The following is a 22,815-nucleotide window of genomic DNA, read 5'->3' on the forward strand; positions in this document are numbered from 1 at the left end:
AGCTCCCAGGGAGGCCGGTGGTGGTGACCGGGACACCAGCGGCCGGAGGGCTGGAGCGCTGCCAGTCGTCAGACCCCGACGCACAGATCGGGGGACTTGTGGGGCCACCAGAGACACGATGTTCCCATCGCCAGCTCCGGCGCGTTTCCGCCCAGGCTGCCCCCTCCTCCGCCAGCCCCGGCACCCTTCCCCTGGCTACGGAGCCCGAGGTGACCCGGAGCTGGAGAAGACGCCCAGGCAGGCGCCGCGACCTGGCGCGGCCGAGCGAGAGACAGGAAAGTGTCAAGGAAGCAGAAGCCCAAGTGCGAAAACAGCGGGGGGGGGGGGGGGGGGAGGTGGAGAAGGCGGGGGCGGCAGGGGGTGCTGGTGCTGGTGGCTGGAGGCCTCGAGCTCCTCCACGCCCGTGGGCTTCCCCGCAATGGACAATAACATCGCTTCACACGCCATCACCTCACACTTGTAGCAGGTGCCCACAGAGAATGGTCTGGTCGTTCTTCTAACGCCTATCCCCGCTTGGAGGTATTTTTTATTTGGGAATGATTGGGGGTTTTTGCAACAGCAGGAGGAAAAGGGAGGCATGGAGCTTGCAATAACTAGACTGACGTATTTCTCTTCAAGGATATGAATTAAACTTCTGACACGAGAGAATAAGACGACCAAAAGATCCCTGGCATTTCATTTCTTTCCCACCAGCTTCAACTTTCCCCCACATTCGGCGGGACATCTGCATGCTTGATTGAAAGACGAGGGTGCTCTACCTTTAAAGTGTGCTTTCTTCTACAAGCCCAGGCCCTCTGCGGCAGAGGTGCTAATAAACAGCAAATTGCCACAAGGCAAGGAAGTACAGGGAGACTAAGCAGGAAGCCAAGGTCTGAGTGAAATAGAATAATCAGCATCTAGATAGATAGGGGCCGGGCGAGCTTTTTGCTCCTCGGAGTTGCTGAGCTAACCCCAGCACTCTTTGCTAACCTTCTCCCATCCTTCCTCCTCCATCTCCTATCACGCAGCCTCTGGAGCTGGAGTCTTTCTCTGGTGAGCAGAAGAATCTCCCACCCACCCTCCATGAAGTCTCCGGAGAAACCCACACTCTGCTCGGAGGACTGAGAGCAGATAGTATAAGACACAGCCTCATCATCAAAAGCGATCAATTTCTCAATTGCTATGTGAAAAATGTCTTTACTTCCCTTTCAGAAGCCCTAAATTCTCATCTCACCCTCCACCTTTCTCTCTTTCCATCCCTCCCAGGTTCTGTAGCTAGCACACAGGCATTCCTCCCCAGATTCATTCATTCATTTCTTTTTTTCTCTCTCTCCCTCCCCACCCCACACTTCCATATACCGCTGTTGTCAGGGACTCTGACATCCTCACCCCAAACTCTTTGAATGTGGCTGTTCAGCAGATGTATTATTCTCAGTATGCTTCAGGATAAGACAAGCTAAATGTAAGTTATGTTTTATTTATTTATTTTTAAAGATTTTAGGGAATCCCTGGGTGGCTCAGTGGTTTAGCACCTGCCTTTGGCCCAGAGTGTGATCCTGGAGTCCCGGGATCAAGTCCCATGTCAGGCTCCCTGCATGGAGCCTGCTTCTCCCTCTGCCTGTGTCTCTGCTTCTCTCTCTCTCTCTCTCTGTGTGTGTGTGACCATCATGAATAAATAAATAAATAAATAAATAAACAATCTTTAAAAAAAGATTTTATTTATTTGACACACACAGAGAGCACAAGCAGGGGGAGCAGCAGAGGGAGAGGGAGAAGCAGGCTCCCCTCTAAGCAGGGAACCCTATGCGTAGGCTCCATCCCAGGACCACCCCCCCCCCATCATGACCTGAGCCCTGAAGGCAGACACTTAACAGACTGAGCCACCCAGGCACCCTGCTGGTACCCTCAAAACCTACAGTTGTTTACATAACTGACCCAAACTTAAAACCACAGAAATGATCCCCAGCTGGGGAATTGATAAGAGGATGTACATCCATACAACAGAATACTACTCAGTAACAAAAGAGAATGAAATGCCAATGCACACAACAAGAGTGGATCTCAAACACACAAGAGGCCAGACTCAAAAGACTAAATGAATCCATTTAGATGGCACTGATAGGGGTTGGGGGGGAGAGGTGACTACAAAGGGGCAGGAGGAAATTTGGGGGAGTGCTGAAAATATTCTCTATTTTTAGATTGTGGTGGTAATTACACCATTTGTGTGTTTATCAAAACACAAAGAGCTGTACACTAAAAAGAGTGAATTTACTGTAAGTAAATTTCATCTCAATAAATCAGATCCTTCAAAAAGCAGAGGGAAAATAGAGTTTTGCTGGGGTAGCATAAGATTCTTTAGCCCCTATACTCTCCCCCACACACACCCTCCCCAGTCTTGTTGCACACACCCATCCCCAGTCCTTAGCGAGACTCCACATCCCTGGTACATGTTCAACTCCCACTTAAAATACTTCAGAAGAGTGATTTATATACAGAAGAAAGTTTTGCATCTCTTTCAAAAGGATTCAATTTCCAAGGTTAGTCCTCCCTATTGCTCATCCTTCCTCGAGGCCAGCAGGAAATACTACAGCAGTCTATCTTGGACACAGCTCCAGTGCCTGTTTCACACATGTCCCATGCATGCATCCATGTTTCACAATGGGCTGCAGGGAAGGTGACATGTGAAGGAGGCTTATACTGTTCTCTCATCCTGAGGGTCCTGGAGCCAGGTATCAGAAGCTCAGAAATTGCTAAGTCACTTGCAGCAACAACCGTCACTCCCCAGGGAACCTACCAGGGCAGTAGAGGATGGAGAGTGAAAGACCTAGCTGGCCATCTGTCTCTCTAGACAGACTGGGTTTTGTCCAGCTGATCCCATGAGGCAAGAATAAACCAAACCATGGCCTTGCAAAAATGAGTTTACCACTGAGAGTAGGACTGTATTTCTAAATGGACTAAAGGAAAAGCATTTGCTGAAACGTGGCCTTTCCTGTACATGATTCTACTCAACCCTCACAACAGTTCTGTGGAATAAGTCATTTTGACTCTGATTCTTACATCAATTTTCATTACACTCAGCTGCAGTTTATGGTGTGCACAGGGATGGGCAACCATCGGGTGGATGGTAATGGGAAGAAATTGTGCCCTGTGCCAGATAAAACCACACTTTGTACTTGTATTTTTCAGAAATCATAGTCTAGTGAACATCACTGGGGAGCCCAAAAGCCACTGATTGCCTGGGCCATACAATGGCTGCGCTACCTTCCCTGCTCAACATAAGTGTGTGTGTATGTGTGTGTGTGTGTGTTGATGTGTATCCTTCCCCAGAGTTGTTGATAATATCATTGTTTCTAACTCCAGGCAAACCACTGTGGTCATGGGGGTAAAATAAATGTTAGAGTTAACAGACACCTGTTGATCATTGGCTTTAATCTTATCCTTTTCACTTGAATTAAAAAAACCCAACACTAATAAAACACCACCCAAACCAAAAACAGAACAAAACTCTACAAAATATTGTGTTTCCTGTTATAAACAAAGCAAGCAGTTTGGCTTTGTCCATTTCCCTGTTACTTTCATCCCATCCCCATCCTTGCAGAGCTTGCTAATTAATCAGTGGAAGAACCAAAAGGTGAGAAAGGAAGGAAAGATGTGAAATGGATGCAGGAATCACAACTAGAAGAGCATGGTGGCAGGCAACATTCTGGGGAAAAAAGGAAAGGAATCCTGAGGACCACCAAGGATCTGATCTTACTCCCTGGGAGGCCATGGGTAAATCAAGGACTGGGGCTGTGGGCCACAGTCTTCCTCTTATGAAATGAAATTGGACACCGTGATCTGATAGTGCTTTCAGCCTGGATGCCTTCTGAACCTGAATTATTTAAATTCTCTTACAAGTGTTGGATTCATAGAGTGAACATTTATTGAATACTTACTATGTGCCACGCACCCTGCAAACCTTTGGAGTGATGTAAGATGAACACGAGTCTCTACATTCAAACAGTTCAGATCAGTGAGAAACGGTCCAGCATAAAAGAAGAGAGAGAGAGAGAGAGAGAGAGAGAGAAACGGTCCAGCAAAAAGGCAACAAACAGAAGAAAGTTCTGGAACAGATAAGTGCATGAAGAGAAACCATGTAAACTCCTTGTGTGTGTGTGGGGGGGGTAGTTGGGAGGGGGAAGTAAATTATTTTAAGGAACTGTATTATTTGTCAGTGTAGGTGTCCCAGATCTAGGGATGTAGTGGTGGCCTGACATGGGAATAGGAATTGCGAGGACCCTGCACGGTTCATGCGCTGACAGGCACACCCCAAACTTCCAACTTGCACGACCTTGCCCATTCCTTACATTTGATGCCAAACATGTATATGGAGTCATGGCTCCTGCAGAGTGCCAGGGTGGGGCTGGCGCAGGGCCTGGGAGTCCCCGTGGGGAGATGTGGGCTCTAGTTCCTATTACCACCCGGCAGTGTGGCCTCAGGCGTGCCCAGTCCCGGACACTGCCGGCGATCTGGCTCTCAGTTTCCTCATCTGTGAAATGTACAAGTTGAGCTGGATCATTCCTAAGCTCCCTTGCAGCTCTTTAAAAACAAATGAAAACATCGTTAAAAGACACTAGGGTTGGGGCAGCCCCGGTGGCTCAGTGGTTTAGCGCCGCCTTTAGCCCAGGGTGTGATCCTGGAGACCCAGGATCGAGTCCCACGTCGGGCTCCCTGCATGGAGCCTGCTTCTCCCTATGCCTGTGTCTCTGCCTCTCTCTATGTGTGTGTCTCTCATGAATAAATAAATAAAATCTTAAAAAAAAAAAAAAAAAAGAGGGATCCCTAGCTGGCTCAGCGGTTTAGCGCCTGCCTTTGGCCCAGGGCGTGGCTCCCTGCGTGGAGCCTGCTTCTCCCTCTGCCTGTGTCTCTCTCTCTCTGTCTCTCATGAATGAATAAATAAAATCTTTAAATAATAATAATAATAATAAGAAGAAGAAGAAGAAGAAGAAGAAGAAGACGACGACACTAGGGTTAGGACGCCTGCCTGGTTAAGCCTCGCCTCTGCCATTGGCTCAGGGCGGGATCCCGGGTGCCAGGATCGAGTCCCAGGCCGGGCTCCTGCAGGGAGCCTACTTCTCCCTCTGCCTCTCTGTGTCCCTCATGAATAAACAAATAAAATCTTAAAAAACAAAAACACCAACTTAGGCTCAAGAGGTGGGATAAAGTCAAATATTTGTTGATTGATAGAAAAATGCTTCCTCCGAGCCACGCCTGTTGGGGCTTCCCTGAAGTCGCCAGGCGCCCTGGTGCACGCGGCCTCCCCGGGCCTCCCTCCTCCCGCGGGTGCCCCGCGCCTCCGCCCGCGCCGCCGGGGTGATGGATGGCCGCGGAGCCGGCGGCCCGTCAGGCCTTATTGATGAGGTGCGCGCTGACGGCCTCCGCGTAACCCGAGGCGGCAGGAGGCGAGCGCGGGGCGGCCGGCGGCCGCAGACTCCGCGGCGCTCGGGGTCAGCCCCCGGCCGGCTCCGCCGAGGGGGCGGCGGGTGCGGAAGCGCCTCCCGGGCCTGGCGCCCCGAGCGCGGGGCCCGCTTCCTCCGCGCGGCCGCCTGGCTTCCCGCGCCCCCGCCCTCGGGGCCGCGGCCTCCCCGGCCCCCGCCCCCCACCCCAACCCTCGGGGCCGCAGCCTCCCCGGCCCCCGCCCCCCACCCCGCGCCCGCGCCCCGACCTCCGCTCTTCCCCCCGCGGCGAGGCCGGTGCAGGCGCCCGGACAGCGGGGGGGCCCCGGGGCTGCCCTAGCTCCCGAGCGCCTTCCCAGGGCAGGGCCGCGCCCCGCGAGGCGGGACTCCACTGTCTAGTGTCGGGGCGATGACGCCGAGCCGAGGGGAGAAAAGTCAGGACGCCCGCGAATATCCCCTCTGAGCTCGCTAGACATTTGTATAGTGAGAGTTAGGAAGACAGGCAGGTAAATGAAAGTGAGTACACCTACGCGTAAAGATGTAATGTGCCCACGTGGCATCCCCCCTCCGCCCCATTTTTGGACACTTTTTATTTTTTAATTGAGCAAGCTTTTAAAAATAGATTTTATTTATTTATTCATGAGAGACAGAGAGAGAGAGAGGCAGAGACAGAGGGAGAAGCAGGCTCCATGCAGGCAGCCCCATGTGGGACTTGATACTGGTACCCCAGGATCACGCCCCTGGGTCAAAGGCAGACGCTCAACCGCTGAGCCACACAGGCGTCGCGGTTTGGTTTGTTTTGTTTTGAACAATAGCAAAGACGCTTCCCTTGCTCTCATTGTAAAAAACGATGGAGCTTGGTTCATTCTCACGCTTCCTACTTAATTTCTTCCCAGTTTCTCCTTCTTCCGTCTTGCTTTACCTCCTTTTCCATCCCCTGCCTTTTCAGAATGAGAAGAAAGGCTGCACGGCCCCTAAGGTGAGCGACTGAAGGCTGCAGAACAGGGGCAGGTGGCTTTTCGTTCCTCTGCCTTTCTAGTGAAAGCGCCCAGGGTCACCTCCTCTGTCCGAGCAGTGAAGGTGAGGATCTGGACATGAAGCCTGCAAAGCACTTTCAATTAATGAGAAATAAAGGCCTAAGTCAACAGGGGAGGCAGCTTAACCCCAAGAGCTAAGGGGCACAGTTGTTTTCCACACTTTGAGGCAGGGACTAGCCTTGACAGGTAGAGTCCTAATTCTGCATTAGATGTAACTTAACAACTGGAAAAGGGGTAGTCTTTCCTCTGGGGACAGTAGAGAGAGTGGTGATTGATGTGGCCCAAGAAACTCATTGGAGAACGCAGCTTAGGCCAGGAGAGTCCGGGTTTAGGCAGCAGGTGGTAGAAGCTCGTTGATCTGGGAGTCCCCAGTCTTGGGTTCTAATTTGACAACTGTTACCCAGTGAGTGGCAGGACTGCAGGCAAATCACTTAACCTGTCTAAGCTTTAATTTCCTGTCCATAAGATAAAGAGACTGGACCCCTCCCTACATCAACATTTGTAACTTGGGGGCTCTAGAAGTAGGTATCAGTGCCCCCCAAAAGCTGTGATACAAAGGGGCTCACTCCTGGTCCTGCACAGTGGAAGGGTGGGAATACCAGGCCTCTAAGTCTGAACCTAATCTTAATGAGCTTGTGGAGCAAGGAACCCAAAATATGAGGCCAGTCTGAGTGTGTATGATAAAAGGCTTGGACTGCAGATGAAAACTTCAATCCATTTACTAGGCAAACATTTATTGAGTAACAGCTAACACTGGGCACTTACCATATGCCAGGCATGGTGCCAAGTCTGTTGCATGGATTGATGAGCTCATTTATCCACACGATCACTCTGTTTCCCCCATTTTATAGATGAAGAAACTGAGGCACAAAGTTATGAAGTAACTCACCCAGCTTGATAGGTCACGGGGCCAAGATTCACAAGCAAATAGTTTGCCTTCAGAACCCAAACACTGCCCATATAAAAAGGCACTGGTTTATATGGACACAAAAGGGAAAAAGCAAGGGCTTTCTTCTTATATATCCTCCTTTAAATTTTTAAAAAAATACTTTAAACTTCCATTCCCAAAATCAATCCCTTCTCTCCCTCTGGTTTCACAATGCTTAGTGCATTGTATTTCAGCTCACTGTCTCCCCATGTCTGCCTGTCTACATCTCCCCATCTCCCAAATTTCACTCTTCTTGAGGGCAGAAAGCCTATATTTGATATTCCATAGTTCCTAACAGGTAGTGGATGTTTTAAGAAATTTATTGAAGGCACCTGGGTGGCTCAGTGGTTGAGTGTCTGCCTTTGGCTCAGGTCGTGATCCCAGGGTCTTGGGATCCAGTCCTGTATTGGGCTCCCCACAGGGAGCCTGCTTCTTCCTCTACCTGTGTCTCTGCCTCTCTCTGTGTGTCTCTCATGAATAAATAAATTAAATCTTTAAAAAAATAAGTCAAAAATAAAAGAAGTTTGTTGAGATAAACTCAGAAAATTGGAGTTTCAACTTGTCATTCCATAATATAAAATCCCTGTCCTTTATGACTGAAGATGTAGTATCAGGGATGTGACTGAAACACATGCGCCATGGTCTCTTCCACCCAGTGCAAACATAGAAAAAAAGCTCACGTGCAGAAGACATCATGTGACACCTCACCAGCATCTCAGCTTGAGTGCACCTGTTGTGGGGTGACTATGGCTCCATGCATATTACTGGTCTCAGGACAGCCTCTCTCTGACACTGACATCGATGTGGTGTCCTGGAGTTGCAGGGACAGCAAAGATTCTGGTCCAATACACTCATTTACTAGATGAGGCAGTAAGGACCCAGAAAGGGCTACAGACTTATCCAGAGTCACATAGCTATTGCATGGTAGGGGTGGGAGCAGGGGCTCTGGGACTCTGCTTATATACCTGCTCTTCCATTTCAAAATGCTGCTGTAGGAACTGATATCTCCCCTCTATAAATCTGAACCCCAAGGCCACGCTTTCCTCACCCTGATAAAATCACCAGGGTGAGAGTATTGGCGATAAGGCAGCACTGAGCTCTGGGGTAGTCTGGGAACCTGGTTAGCACTGTTGGCCCCGCCCTTTCCAGGAAGGTGGCAACAGTGACCCGGACTAGTCCCCAGTGGGGGCAGGTGGGGGTATGAAGATGTGATACAGGGTCTCAATGAATCATAGCCTTTCAAAACTATAGTCATCTCATGACCCTCTTAGAGTGAAGATAAACCATCCAAAAGGGGCACTCGATACATTTTTACATTTCCAAACTGAATATCTTCCAAATATCTTGTGGAGTCATAAATATTCCAGCCTTCACAATAAAGAAAATAAGACAGCAATGTTGGAGGGCACATGATGGGTAGGGTTCTGGACTTTATCGTTGTTTTGACTCCCACCATTTCATAGGGTGATCCTATGTTCCAGTTTATGCCCACCATCCTGGGTAATTGTCAGTAGCACATATAAATCAGTTTCACATAAATTAAATGATCCCTCTTTGTCACTTGAACTCTCTAAGCCTCAGTTCCCCATCTACAAAGTAAAGGGTTTTGAGTAAATATCTTTCATTTTCTTTTCTCTGGAAAATGCTTCAATTTTATGAATGTGGGGCTCTAAGAGATGTCTCATAGCTTCTTTTGTCTAGGCAGCTGAGAGCAAAGTCACTTATGGATTGGTGATTGCTGTTATTGACATTGAACTTTGGGCTTCAGGTTCACCAATGACAAACTGGGATTGATTAAAAATAATAAAATAAGCCAGCACTTCGGAATAACCAGAGCTCACCTCCCAAATAAGCAAATCATGTTATTTTTTTTCATTTTTGGGATATGTTACTTTATGTTACTGCTCTTGGCACTCTTTGAGTCCCTCCTCCATCTCTCTACCAGTTTGTATTTAATATCTAGCTAAATGGGAGAGGATTTTTTGATTTGGTTCTTAATTGGGTAATCAATTCACTGTCTCCTGTTTGTTTTATGAATTTTCCCCTGCTCATGATGTTTCCCAACTCCATTCTCATGATAAAGAAATGGTGTTGGGGACAAGGTTGTGGCAAGGCCACCTCCTTACTGTGCTCCTTGTTATGGCTACCCCAGCAGTCAGGCAGTCTCCCCTTTCCTCCTATTCTCACATAAACATCCCCCTTATACCCGCCTGACTCTTCGAAATGCAAGTGCATGTGTATATATGTGTGTGTGTATGCTTTATTTTGTCACTTCGTTAAGCTTAAAATAAGTCATTGATGGCTGTAATAATATTTAATAATGCTCCAGATCTCCCACAATGCTCTGCACAGAGTAGGTGCTCACATATACTTCAAAAAATTAATTATGCTTGAAGAAATCTGGAGACTGAATTCTCTGTATAAGAAATTGTCTATTTGTAAAATGCAAAAATCTGCCTCAATTTCTCTCTTTTTTCACATTTCAGGAAACCTCAGGCACAGCCACATTGTAAACGTATGGCTTTGTAAACCACTTTATTTTTTACTGTTTTGATCTCACATGTGTGGAGGCTCTTAAAGTGCTATTTACTTCACTTTATACCTTGCACCTTGGAGAGGCTGGATGATAAATGAGAGATGAATAATTCCTTATTGCTACTTATCTGCTAAATCTATAAACTAGTGTCAGCATTTACTCAGTTGGGTTTAAAGCTATGTCTGGTATACTTATTAACCTGCTTAAAATAAGCCATAAAAATGGGCTTGGTAGGCAGTTTTTTAAACTAATTTTTAAAAATCACATTGGTCATTTTCCACTAACTCATGGGGTAACCTTTGGCAAATCACTTAACCTCCTTGTGCTTCACCTGCAGAATGAAGGGGGTGGGTTCCTAGATCAGCTGTAAGAGACTTGCAGCTCTGTTATTCCTAGATTCCATGATTTTCAAATGAGGAAATTAAGGGATCCTGATAACACCTATTAGAACAATTACAGATTAGTTCATATTCATGTCTCAAGAATCCTTGGCATATCCCTGGTGGGTGCGGGAGGCAGCACTTGGTAGTTATAGCAGAGCATTTTCAGTTGTATTCTGTTACTTATTAGTACTGTGACCTTTGGCAATGCAGCACTTCTGAGTCTCAGTGTCCTCATCTATAAAATGGGCACAATACAGTGATACACTGATTACTCCAGAGAGCAATCAAATGTGAAGATCAAGTGTGACATATATGTAAAAGTACTTTGATGAATATTATTCATTGTCCCCAATTTACATACGAGAGCAATTTACAATTCGAGGTACTGTTTGGTTAATCAGTTTGTAGCAGGGCCAAGGGAAGGATTATTTGACTTGTCTTATTCTACTTTTTTTTTGTCTTATTCTACTTTGATGACATGTTGAAATCATTTAAAAATTATATAAAGATTACATAATCTTTATAAAGCGAATATATAACAGTTGAGTCTTCAAGAAAAACCTGTGTCTGATGAGACATTTCTGAGAACGCTAAATGGCATAGTGATAAGAAAATCAGTCAATATCTTACTGGCCTACAGATCTAGGAACTCCCAGTTTCTCCCAGTAGAAAATAAAGCATTTTCCAAAGGCTTCGAAAATATGTACCCTTCCCAGCTCTGGTTTTCCTCATACCCATTGCTTTGGGATACACTCTGGCCAGGCAAGAGTACATGTGGTCTGCCCAAGGCTTTGGGTTTGATTCCCTTCAGGGACCTGTGAGAGAAAGCCAGTTGTTGCTGAGGATTTTTGTTGTAGAGAATTCAGTCAGCAAAGGTGTCTGGAACATGTCCCTGTGAGAATTATTCTTCAGGACAGTACTACCATGTCTGTACTGTGCAGGGGGCTAGCAAATGTGATATGAAGATAAACATGATGCTTAACTGGGTCCTGCTTGCCTTGTAGAGGAGAAAGGCAGAGATGAACAGTCTACAAAACTGTAATCCTGGGATCCCTGGGTGGCGCAGCGGTTTGGCCCCTGCCTTTTGCCCAGGGCGCGATCCTGGAGACCTGGGATCGAATCCCACATCGGGCTCCCGGTGCATGGAGCCTGCTTCTCCCTCTGCCTATGTCTCTGCCTCTATCTCTCTCTTTCTCTGTGTGACTATCATAAATAAAATAAACTGAAACTTAAAAAAAAAACTGTAATCCTATAAAAATTAAAGTTCTGTGGTTCTACCAAAATTCTATTCAGATTCCCTTGTGGCCTGCCAAACAAACAAAGGCTGACCTCAATGTTAAAAAATTTTAAAAAGTGGGGCGCCTGGGTGGCTCAGTTGAGCATCTGCCTTTGGCACAGGGCCTGATCCTGGGGTCCTGGGATCCAGTCCTATATTGGGCTCCCTACAGGGAGCCTGCTTCTCCTTCTGCCTATGTCTCTCTGCCTCTCCTGAATAAATAAAGAAGGAGAATAGGAGAGGTATTTTAAGTCTATATTTCTACTATACTTAGACTACAATTTTTGTTAAATGTTTACTTGCTAATTAACAACAATGAAACTGATCTTTAGCTTGATGTTACTTTTATCTTCTGTTGACCAAATGTGCCACATTTTAATTAAAAATCTCAGTACAAGGTCTTTTGAAGTTTCACTAAATTTTAGTACATACTTTTTAAAAGATTTTATTTTTAAGTAATCTCTACACCCAATATGAGGCTTGAACTTACAACCCCGAGATCTAGAGTTGCACGTTACACTCAGTGAGCCAGCCAGATGCCCCTAAGTTTCCCTAAGTTTATGGTGGGATTTTGTTCCTTTTTGTTAATATTCTCCCCCCCACACACACACAAGCTCATTTCACACTCTGCTTATAAAGGGGGAGGAAAGCAGCCTTCATCTTTATAAAGTGCTACTCCTTTTAATAAATTAAAACTATTTCAGTTCAATAATGGGAGCTGACAGTCATTGAAACATGTCCTGTAATTCATATGGTCTTCAGTCCCATTCTTAGGGGTTAACTTTCTTGCTTTCACAAAGGTCTTCTTTTTGAACACCCTCTCCAGCTTTGGGGCACCACCAAAGGTCTGTCTTCCCTCCCCTGTCCAAGCTCTCCTCCCCTTCTCCGGGGTCTGAATAATCAGCTTTTATTTGCAGCTGGACCAGCACCTGGCCTTACATTCCAGCACACTCTTCTGCCAGCAAAGGGAGTTTTGAGAAGAGGAAAGTTACAAGAAGTTAGACTATTGTTTTCAATTTCAGAAACACTCAAGGTTACAAGTGAAATTCTGAGACAATCTGGATGGCTGTGAAAAAATTTTCTAAAGGGGGAGGGGAGACCTCTTTGTGGAAAAATCACTCCTACCAATGGTAAATGTCTTCATCCAGGAATCAAGAGTCCGAGACTATTCTTGGAGTTTGAGTCCATTGAGTTTTCGAAGTCTAAAGCAGAATTCTCTAAAATGGATATGCTTTTGTCATAAGCACAATAGTCACAAAATCAAAATCATAGGAAGAGACATATCTTGGATTTGATCAATCCTCCCCACGCCTCTCAAAACATCTCTTTTTCTAATGTCAAGGAAACAGGAACTCATTGTAATTCATTTGGAAAATACAGGAAAGCATATCAAGAAAGAGAAAATCTATCCTTCACTGCATCAGCCAGAAAGAACCACTGAGAACATTTGTTTTCTCCTTCCTCCCACCTCTCTCCGCCACTTTCACACCGTATAGAGTGTTTTTGCAGTCTATTTTTAATTTTTTTAAATACGACAATTTCCATGTCATTACATATTTTTAAAGATTTTATTTATTTACTTATTTATTTGAAAAAGAAAGCACGAGGGTGCGGGGAGGGAGACGAACAAGCAGAGCATGGAGCAAGCTCTGCGCAGGGCTCAATCTCACAACCCTGAGATCATGACCTGAGCTGAAGCCAAGAGTCTGGGGCTGGCTCTACTGACTGAGTCACCCAGGTGTCCCTCTGTCATTAAATATTTTAAGGAAACAGTGTGACGGCTACATTATAGGTTTTGCGTTGTTTATGTAAATAAACTCTTACTGTTCATAGTTTGTGTTGTTTTCTACTTTTTGCTATAATAAATAGAAGTTTGATGTGCCATTGTCAAATTGACATACATTTTGGTAAGTAGGGCACCTCATAGACCTCTGATTCTTTCCTTGGGGTAAATTTCTTTTTTGGGGCGGGGTGTAAATTTCTATTACTGGAAAAGTGGGCCCAAGAATGTGAACACTTGTAGGGTTTTAGATCTGTATAGCAAGATTGCGTTCTAGAAATGATGCATCCAAAATTTCCACCACCAGCAGCACTCAATTTTGGGCCAGATAACTTAAAAATACATCTATCAATTTTTCAGGTAAATTTCCACATTTTATCAGACAAATTTAATTTCTGAAGGGCTTTGAAGCCAGAGGTAAGAAACAAACAAACAAAGCCAAATGAAATCAAGGAGGAAAAAAAAAAAAAAAAGAAATCAAGGAGGGACATTGATGCCCAACTGAATGAATCACGCTGTAGAGACTATTTCAGGGACTGAGGAGAGGTCCTGTTTGTCTTGTAAAGTTTTTTTTTTGATTTAAAAAAATATTTTATTTATTTATTCATAAGAGACACAGAGAGAGAGGAGAGACACAGGCAGAGGGAGGATAAGCAGGCTCCATGCAAAGAGCCCGATGTGAGATCCCGGGATCACGTCCTGAGCGGAAGGCAGATGCTCAATTGCTGAGCCACCCAGGCGTCCCTGTCTTGTAAAGTTTATGGGAATTTCAAAATATAAGAAACTGAAGCACAGAAATGTTAAGAATATGCCCAAGTAACACAGCCAGTAAGTAGTGCAGATGAGATTCAACATATTATTGTAACACTGGAGTCCAGACTCTTACCACTGACCCAGGGACAATTTGCACTTAGTATCTCATCAAATCTAAAGTTTCCAGAACATTCTTTGTCATGAGCTTATTGTCCAGAAGTTGCCTTTTGTAGCCTTTACCTTTTTAACCAGCAAATGAGAATAATCTCAGATTATGTACGAAGGGAAAATTTATCTTGGAAGAAGGTGGCACTCAACTATTGAGAAGCACATTCATACATCTTATTTCTAGGATATGCCAGAAATAGAAGAGAAATAATTTGCTTGCGGTCACCCAGTTTGCAGCTGGTTGCATCAGGACTAGAATCCAGGCTCTGGTGATTCTTTGGCTATTGCCTATAGTGTTTTCTCTGCCAGCAAATATCCTCTGTGGGCAAGTGAAGATTTGCCTAAGGCCCATAGAGCCTTAAAGTTTCATGGGGTTAGTGTCTAGCAACTGGGATTTCCCTCTCCAGGAGAAGTCTGAAGGGGAAGTGGCACAGCTGGGTTAGTGGGATGTGGGTTGCAGCAGCATGAGGGGCTTAGCACCCTGAGTTTAGGTGTGGGCAGGCAGAGATGATCCTCTCTCAGGGAAAGACCTGCCAGTCCAGTGAGTCACTTTCAAGCGGAAATCTCAGGCAGGAGTGATTATTACTAAGGGTAGAGACTGTTGCTGGCCTTCTGGGGAGGGGATTCCTGCATTGAATGGAAGGCTGAACCAGATAACCTCTGGGGCCCTTCTAGCTCCCGACCTCTCTGATTTGTATGTGTTGGAGTAAAGAAGTGAGCAGTCACGGGACTGGAATAGTTGATTTAGGGTCCCACCCCAGTCGCCAGTGGAGTTCTCATCTTGGGCAAATAATTTAACCTGTCAGTACAAGGCACAATGCCTGGCCCAGAGTAAAGCTTTGTAAATGTTTGCTGAATGAATGAACGAAAGAATGGAGGATGGATTTAAGTCTCCCAAGTCCGGAGGAATATTGGTGAATATTGGATTCTTACAGTGCCCTTTGATTATTGTGGAGTTTGAATGAGACTATGTAAACTATATATTGAACTTCTTAAACTATATGTTGAACTTCTTAAAAGGAAATTTGATCTGCCAAACCCAAAGGGATTCTAATTCATTCTTATACTGGCAAAGGATAGAAATATAACATACCAGCCTCAGGAAGCCTACTTCGCAGTGGTCAGTTTTGAGCCCACACCAAACTCTCTATTTCATTAATCCCTCCTGTCGCCAAATGGGGCAGCTCAAAGCCTCCCAGAACAGGGTGGGGCAGCCAGATCGCATCCCTCCCTCCACCCCCGCCCCGGATAAATGCCGAGGTCTAATGGATTGTTCAAGCTGCTGTCCAGATTAGATAGCAAGCCCCTTCGTTATCGCGGCTGGAGCAAACTCGGGCGGCCACTAGGATGAGAGCTTTCTAAAGGCAGCCCCGAGAAGCCCGGGGAATCCAGAGGGCAAGAGAGAGCAGAGAGCTGCTGACAAATCCTGGGGCCCCAAGGCTGTTTCCACAGAGCGCCTCTTCCCAGAACTTGCCCCGACCCTAAATCCTGCCCCTACTCCCATAGCATTTAAGGAAGCAGGTATCCGATGCGATTGGTTGTTACTAAGACAGTAACTTGTAGATTCTGCTTGTTAACCTCAGAGAAGGTGGGAACACTTGAATGACACCCCCCCCCTTGATACCAGAGAGATGCTTTTGCACAGTGATGACTGCATCAGAAGGGCTGTACCTTTCCTCATTTTTTGTTGTTCCTGAGTCACTGCAGGGGAAGCAGAGCTGACTTTCTGATTCTCCCTTCCTAATTCTCCATGGTCAAGTTTTTACCGGTTAATGACCCTGTTTTTTAAAGGAAAAGTTTCTTTAGAGTTTTAAGTTTCTTAAATAAACCTTAAGGTTTTTTTTTTCTTATGAGCTATTTTTGTCTTCAGTCATTATCCAAAAGCAAAAAAAATCTACTATTTATCAACACTTATAAAAATAAAATTTCATATACGCTCTCACAACAAATTCTACATAAAACAATGATAAATGCTCAAATCATTATTTATCTACAAGGATATACTAATTGTTCTATCATTATTATGATAGAGCTACTGTGATATAACAGAAAGCAAATAAAATCTTAGCTGGTGAACAAGGAAAAGTTATCTATTTATGCCATATCAATTTCCTGTTAAATCTTACAGTTAGTGAAAAGCCATAATAAATGGTGTGGCAGGACAAATCATCTGGCTCAGTATGAAATGTTTCTACAACATTAAAAAAAAACTCTGCATCATGTTTTCTTTCTTTCTTTCTTTCTTTCTTTCTTTCTTTCTTTCTTTTTTTTAGTGAATCAATCTTGGTAGACATCCACCTATGAAAATGATTGTATAGTGTGGTATTTTAGAGGTGGAAATTTAAGACCTTTCTTAAGGGCAAACAACACAGCTACTGTGTAGTTTAATATCCAGAAATTAAGATAAGTCGCCAACAGGATGGCTTCTGATTCACCCAATAAGACATCGTTATCCAGTGAGTTCTGCATGCAAGGATCACACTCAAATTAATTTAAAAACGAATTTACCATGAGGAGTAAGGATCTACGGTTGGGATGAGAAAAGAGCAAGCGAGAGTCGGGGGATTTTGGATTTTAAAGGTGGCACGAATATCTGGGAGCACCCCGGAGTCACTAAAATCAGCCAGGTCTGCAGCCGCCAAGGACCGGCAAAAGAGAAAGGTACTCAGGTAAAAAAAAAAAAAAAAAAAGAAGAAGAAAGAAAGAAAGAAAAGAAAAGAAAAAAGAAAAAGAAGAACAAATTTTATAGATAAAGAACAAAGTAGAAAGGGGAAAGGATTTTGATTAAGCAAGAAAAGGAAACTCAGGAATTGAATTGGAGGGAGGAGAACGAGAACCAGAGAGGGAGGTGGGGGTGGGTGGGGATGAACGAAAGAAAGGAGAAAACAAGGAAAGTTAAGACAATACTAAACGAATAAAGAAAATCCCTAAGACCTGCGGGTAGGGTGGCTGAGGGAGAACAACACATCACCGCATCTAAAGAAAAGGCAGCAGCCATTCCAAACCCCGCCCTGTCAAACAGCGACCCCGGGCACGCCGCACCGGCGCCTGGACACGCGACCCCCGCGCGGGCTTCGCTCTGGGGGCTGCGGCCACCGCCCCCCGCCCCCCCCCCCCGCCGGGGCTTAGCGAAACGTGCTTTTGGAAGGCTCTGCGGGCAGTCTTTTCTCAGACCAATTGGACGGGTGTTGGGGAACGGGCGAGTGCGCGGCCCAGAAATGATAAAAAGACAGTGCTCTCCCCCCAGAACTTGAGCTTGCCCAGGCCTGGGAATCCAGTGGCTTCTGCACAAGCCCCTGGTCCCGAAGCTTCGAGAAATCTCTACTTCCGGCCCCTGCGCCAGCCGGGGACCGTGCAGAAAATGTTAAAGCTCTTCAAATCGGGCCGAAGGAGACTTCCCCAATTCCGTGTTGGTAACCACTAAGCCCACGAGCTAGGGGTGCCATCCGCGCCCCTTAGAAGCCCCCCAAACCCGGCCCAAGAAAGGACTGAGGCAGTGCCTTGCGGACGGGAGTCGGGTCCGCGGAGACCCTCGCTCGACTAGGTCGCGGGGAGATGTCTTTCTGCACAGGGATGCTGCCGTGCACGACAGCCTAACTCGGGCTAGGGCGCGCGCGCGAGGGATACCCGTTTTGTTCAAACTCCTACTGTAGTTCTTGGCCTGTTCTGGGACCTTACGTGGGAGCCACCGGGTAGGCAGCAGAGGGACGCGGCTTCCTTGCGCCCTTCGCAGCCCAGACCAGACGGGGCACCGCACTGGGGCGAGCTGGGCCAGGGTCGCGCCAGCCCCCGCACTGGGAAAGGCGCGGGCGGGCTGTGGGTGGAAGCCCTGCCCACCTTCTCCACCTGGGTGTTGAGAATCCCCCGGGCTCGGAGCTCCCCAAAAAGGGTCTCCCGCGGAGAGAGCGATCTGGGACCCGTTTTGAGCAGCATCAGGCCCAGGCCCGAGGTCACACGGCTGATCCCGACCTGGACTCTGGGGTCTGCGGCCTGGGCTCTGTCGCCCACTGGCCCTGCTCGGGCACACTGGGTCCCGCCGGGATCCCGGGGTTGGAGACGCGACCCTGGAGACCGCTGGAGCGACACGCACCCGAGGTCGACCTGCCCTCTGCGGCGCCCTAAAGGTTGAAAGCCTTCAAAGCAACCTAACCGCAGCCTCGCCAGGGGCAGACACGATTAGAGGCAGTTCCGCTGCAAAGTGGCATTGCAGGCAAACGGTCTAGTTCGCTTGCAAAGACCCGCGGGTTCTAGAACGTGGTGCCGCGCGCCGGGGTTTCCTCCAAGCCTCGGGCGGCTGCAGCAGCCCCGTTGACCGCCACCGCCTCCTTCCCCACCTGCTCCGGGCTCTGCGCCCACGGCCGCGCCGCAGGGACCACACGCCCGCACCTTAAGCGCACCCGAGGCGGGAGCAGCCTTCTTTGGGGCGCCCACGGCAGTTTTCCGCGAGGGCGGCGTGCTTCTCAGTGGGGTTTTTTCCTTTGGGGAGATCGCCTCCAATGCGGATTGGCAAATGGTCTGAGCCCCCTTTGCAGGACACCCCGGCCATGTAACTTTGGGCAGAGTAACTTCTCCCAATCTTTCTTCTCGTCTTGCGGGGTGTGGGAGAAACACCACCTCCCACACGGAGATGAATTCGCAAACTTTTAAAGCGCCATTCAGAAGGGATTGCAATTGATCACTAATTAATACTTTTTTTTTTTTTTTACTTTAGGAGCAATTATCTGCCTCTTTGGGGGTCCCTGAAGCTTTACTGGGTGTTCCCCTTATTTGGGAGTGTCCATTGCCACCACCCCCCTCCCAGCCCCATTCTGTCCCTTAAAAAAAAAAGTTACTTTTCATCTCCTTCTCCAAACTCTCCACGCGGTTAGGACTGTTCGCCCCAGACCGGGCCCATGAAGGCCAGGGACACTTTCTAGGTCGTGGGTATCCCCGCTGGGCCGCGCGCGGGGACCCCACCCAGTCCGCGGGTGCCCACATTGGGAGCTCAGCAGTCCTCGGTTCCTTTTCATTTCGCCGACAGCCCTAAGCCTGGTCTCTTCCCTTTCCTCCCCTGTCCTTTCCTACCCTCCGCCGGAGCCTGACGCCTCCCGGTTTATTGACCTTAGATCGGCTTCGGGGCTTTATCAGGCCCGGCGGAGTGTCCCGCGGCGCACCCCCCCCCCCAGGGGCGCGGTGGGAGCCCTTCTTAAGCTTTTCTAGAAACCTCTTTCCTGCCCCGTCTCCACTGGGCTCCGAGAACCTACAGAGAAATCGTCTGAATTCTGGGGATCCTGGAGGGAACCGAAGCAGAGCCTTGAGGGCCACGGATATTTTCTGTGTCGCCCCTTTATAGATAACGCGGGTGAAAGTGCCTCCCTCCCTCCCAATTATTCGGATAATTGTCTTGAATCTCCACTTGGTGCTGTGTTTAGACAGTTGGAGATGGATCGTTTGAATTTCTTCAGTATCTGTCCTATCCCAGCCCTCAACGCCCTCTTCTCTACTGTCCCCAGCCCTAAAACATCTCTGGACTTACACATACAAACTATAATTTTACATCCTATAAATCACTTGGCAAATATAACTAGGCATTAGAAGGTCGTTTGAAATGGATATTTTATTGAGCTTGAGAAATAGAACAGGGATAAAGAGCAACTTCATACCATTTCCTCAATACCAGCCCCACAAAGCTGTCTTAAAATCTCCCCCCCTCCCCCCTCCCCCCACCAACTGAACTTGGCCAATGCAAAAATCACCTTCACAGACAAATTCTTTAGAAGACAGAGGAAATGTCTATGTCACTAAAAATGAACTCCAATCTAAAAACTTCTGTAAAAAAAGTTCATGAACTGGGACTTTCAAATATCCTTTTACTCTAAGCAGATTTATCCAAATAAGACTAACAGAAACAAAACACTTATCACTATAATGGGAAAAAAAAAGCCAAACCAATTTTGTGATCATAGGTCATAGGATTCTAGCAGCCTTTCGCAGTAAGGTTTTCCCTCATTTCAGATCGGCACTTCCTTAATCTTGCCCAGCTAAAGACCTTTCAATTCCCTTTATTTTTGACAAATACGCAGAAGAGTGAGAATGTCCACTCAAAGGGGGAACATGGGAAGGAACAGGAGAAACATGAGCTGGGCAGGGGAATGATAAGTAAAGCAGATGAATGTAAGTTTTGAGACAGCTTTTGAATTTGTCTCACTGGAAGCTGGCAAGGCTTTGGGAGAGGGAAACACAGAAGGAATAATTTTCCATTCCCTGTTAATATTTGTAGTAAGTGCACAGACATCAAGAGACTTTGCACTAAATCAGACCCAATTCCCAAAGAGCACTTGATTTGTCCTCAAGAGGCTACAGAGTTAAAATATGCCCTTGTCTGTTTTTAACCTTTGGGCAAAGGGAGGAAGCTCAGACAACTGGTTGGTTTTGAACTCTCCCAGAGCAATAGCTGTTAAATAATGCTTCACTGAGAACTCCAGTCTTCTCATTCTCCACCTCTGTTTTTTCAAAGCTACTCCTCTGTCTTTACTTTTCTTTCAGACTCACCCCTTTTCTCAGCTACAACTAAAATTCAAAGCTCATTTGTCCCAACTCTAGATTTAGAGAAAGCAGAGGTAATTTTGACTTGGATGCAAAAGCATATGCAACCAAGCTCTTCAAAGCACGACAAAGCGTGCTTTGCACAGTCATTACCATACACGTGCAAAACCCACCTCTACTCCTCCTTCCCATCACATGCCTGGCTCCAGAATAAATGAAAAATTAAACCCTACACCTAGCCTGGCTGACCCTTGACCTGTAAATAGGCAAAGAAAAATATCAGATCCTGAAGGCCGAGAGGCCTATTCGCTAACAAACCAATGAAGCCAACAGGAAACGCTGGTGAGACTTTCTGCCCTGAAAGCATACTGAGCACCTCTGACATAGATCAGGAAGGGTTTTCCTAAGCTTTCTCAAGGGGTTCTCAAGACTGAGCATCAGTGGCCTCCTGGGGTGAGGTGGTGGTGGTGGGGAAGCCGTGAGATCTGGGTGTGTTGGAAGGAGCAAAGGCAGGAGGGTCCGGGGCACCTGGTCAAATCCCTTTGAGTTTTTGTGTGGTGTGTATTTATTTACTTTTTCTTAGGAGACTGGCCATCCCCATCGATTTCTGATTGTTGGAGTGGGAGGCTGAACCCGGAAATAGAGAAACTAAAACACTACCAAGTTGTGAGAAAGAGAAACAGAGGGAAAAAGTGGGAAAGGAAGCCTTGCCCTGTGGTTTGGCCTGGTAAGAATCTCCTTTCTTCCTGTCCTCAAAGGTCTGAGAGCCTCCAGCTCATCCTCAGTCACTCACTGGTGGGTCCTTGCCCCTACCTCCCCTCTCCCCACAGGCTCCCGACTCAGCGCTCCAACCTTAACCGACCTTCTATTCCTCTGCGGGGCTGTGGGCCCTCCTGGGCTCCTCCTGGGCTCCTCCCGGTGCCCTGCATCACCCCTCTGCCCAGACAGGGGTCCCCAGGAAGGCCAGGAAAGGACTCACCCCTGGTGGGAGCGGTGCCCCTGTAGCTCCCCGCGGGCCCAGTGCGAGGCAGACTCTCAGGGACCGTCTCAGTTCCTCAGTCTCTCAGTCTCAGGGATTCCAGGCTGTTCTCAGCGGGGTGGGAGGGAGGCGTTGTGAGCTGCGTCTCCCAGCTCCCTCGGAGCTCCCAGCTTTCCCCTCGGAATTAGATAACAGGAAAAATAGATAAGAGAAGTGGTTCATTAATTCAGCAAGCATTTTTTTTGGGGGGGGGGTAATGTGTACAAGTGGAAGGAAATCCTGTTAGGGAATGAAGCCCTGGTTGGACATTTTTTTAAAAAGTCAATGTTCAGAATGTTCCAGAGATGCTTCCGGAAGGTCACTCAGAAGGACCGAGATGGACAGGAAACAAACCTAAGGAATCACTATTTGTGGGGAAAAGTGCTGACTTCACAGCAGGGGGCCCTGCACCCCAAGTCTCTCTCAGAGGCTAGTCCTGCCCTTCTGAGGAGTGGGGCTGGATGCTTCACATTGCCTGCTTAGGTAGGTGCTGTCATCCTCCGAGGGTAGAAATCACAGTCACTGCAGTACTGCTCTTCCTAGTATAGCAATACAAAATCAGAGATTTTTTAAAAATATTTTTTAAAATTTTATTTATTTATGATAGTCACACAGAGAGAGAGAGAGGCAGAGACATAGGCAGAGGGAGAAGCAGGCTCCATGCACCGGGAGCCCGACGTGGGATTCGATCCTAGGTCTCCAGGATTGCGCCCTGGGCCAAAGGCAGGCGCCAAACCGCTGCGCCACCCAGGGATCCCCAAAATCAGAGATTTTTAAAGAAAGATTTTATTTATTTACTCATGAGAGACACAGAGAGAGAGGCAGAGACATAGGCAGAGGGAGAAGCAGGCTCCCTCCCAGGGAGCCCGATGCAGGATTCAATCCCAGGACCCCAGGATCCTGACCTCAGCTGAAAGCTGAGGCTCAACCAACTGAGCCACCCAGGTATCCCCAAATCACAGATTTTCAAAGCTCTTTTTGTGTCGTATTGCCTGGG

At 47.2% G+C, this 22,815-nt stretch overlaps 1 protein-coding gene across 1 annotated transcript in view; it reads right to left on the minus strand.

The window, feature by feature from the left end:
• Positions 1-22,037, minus strand: part of GATA4 (GATA binding protein 4) — an 85,638-nt gene extending 63,601 nt beyond the window's left edge. Inside the window, exon 1 of the mRNA XM_077868621.1 lies at positions 21,780-22,037. The gene's annotated coding sequence lies outside the window, so the exon portion shown is untranslated. The remainder of the gene's footprint in view (positions 1-21,779) is intronic.
• Between the last annotated feature and the right edge of the window lie 778 nt (positions 22,038-22,815).

This window comes from Canis aureus, chromosome 24 (genome assembly GCF_053574225.1).
Source record: "Canis aureus isolate CA01 chromosome 24, VMU_Caureus_v.1.0, whole genome shotgun sequence".
Lineage (NCBI taxonomy): Eukaryota > Metazoa > Chordata > Mammalia > Carnivora > Canidae > Canis > Canis aureus.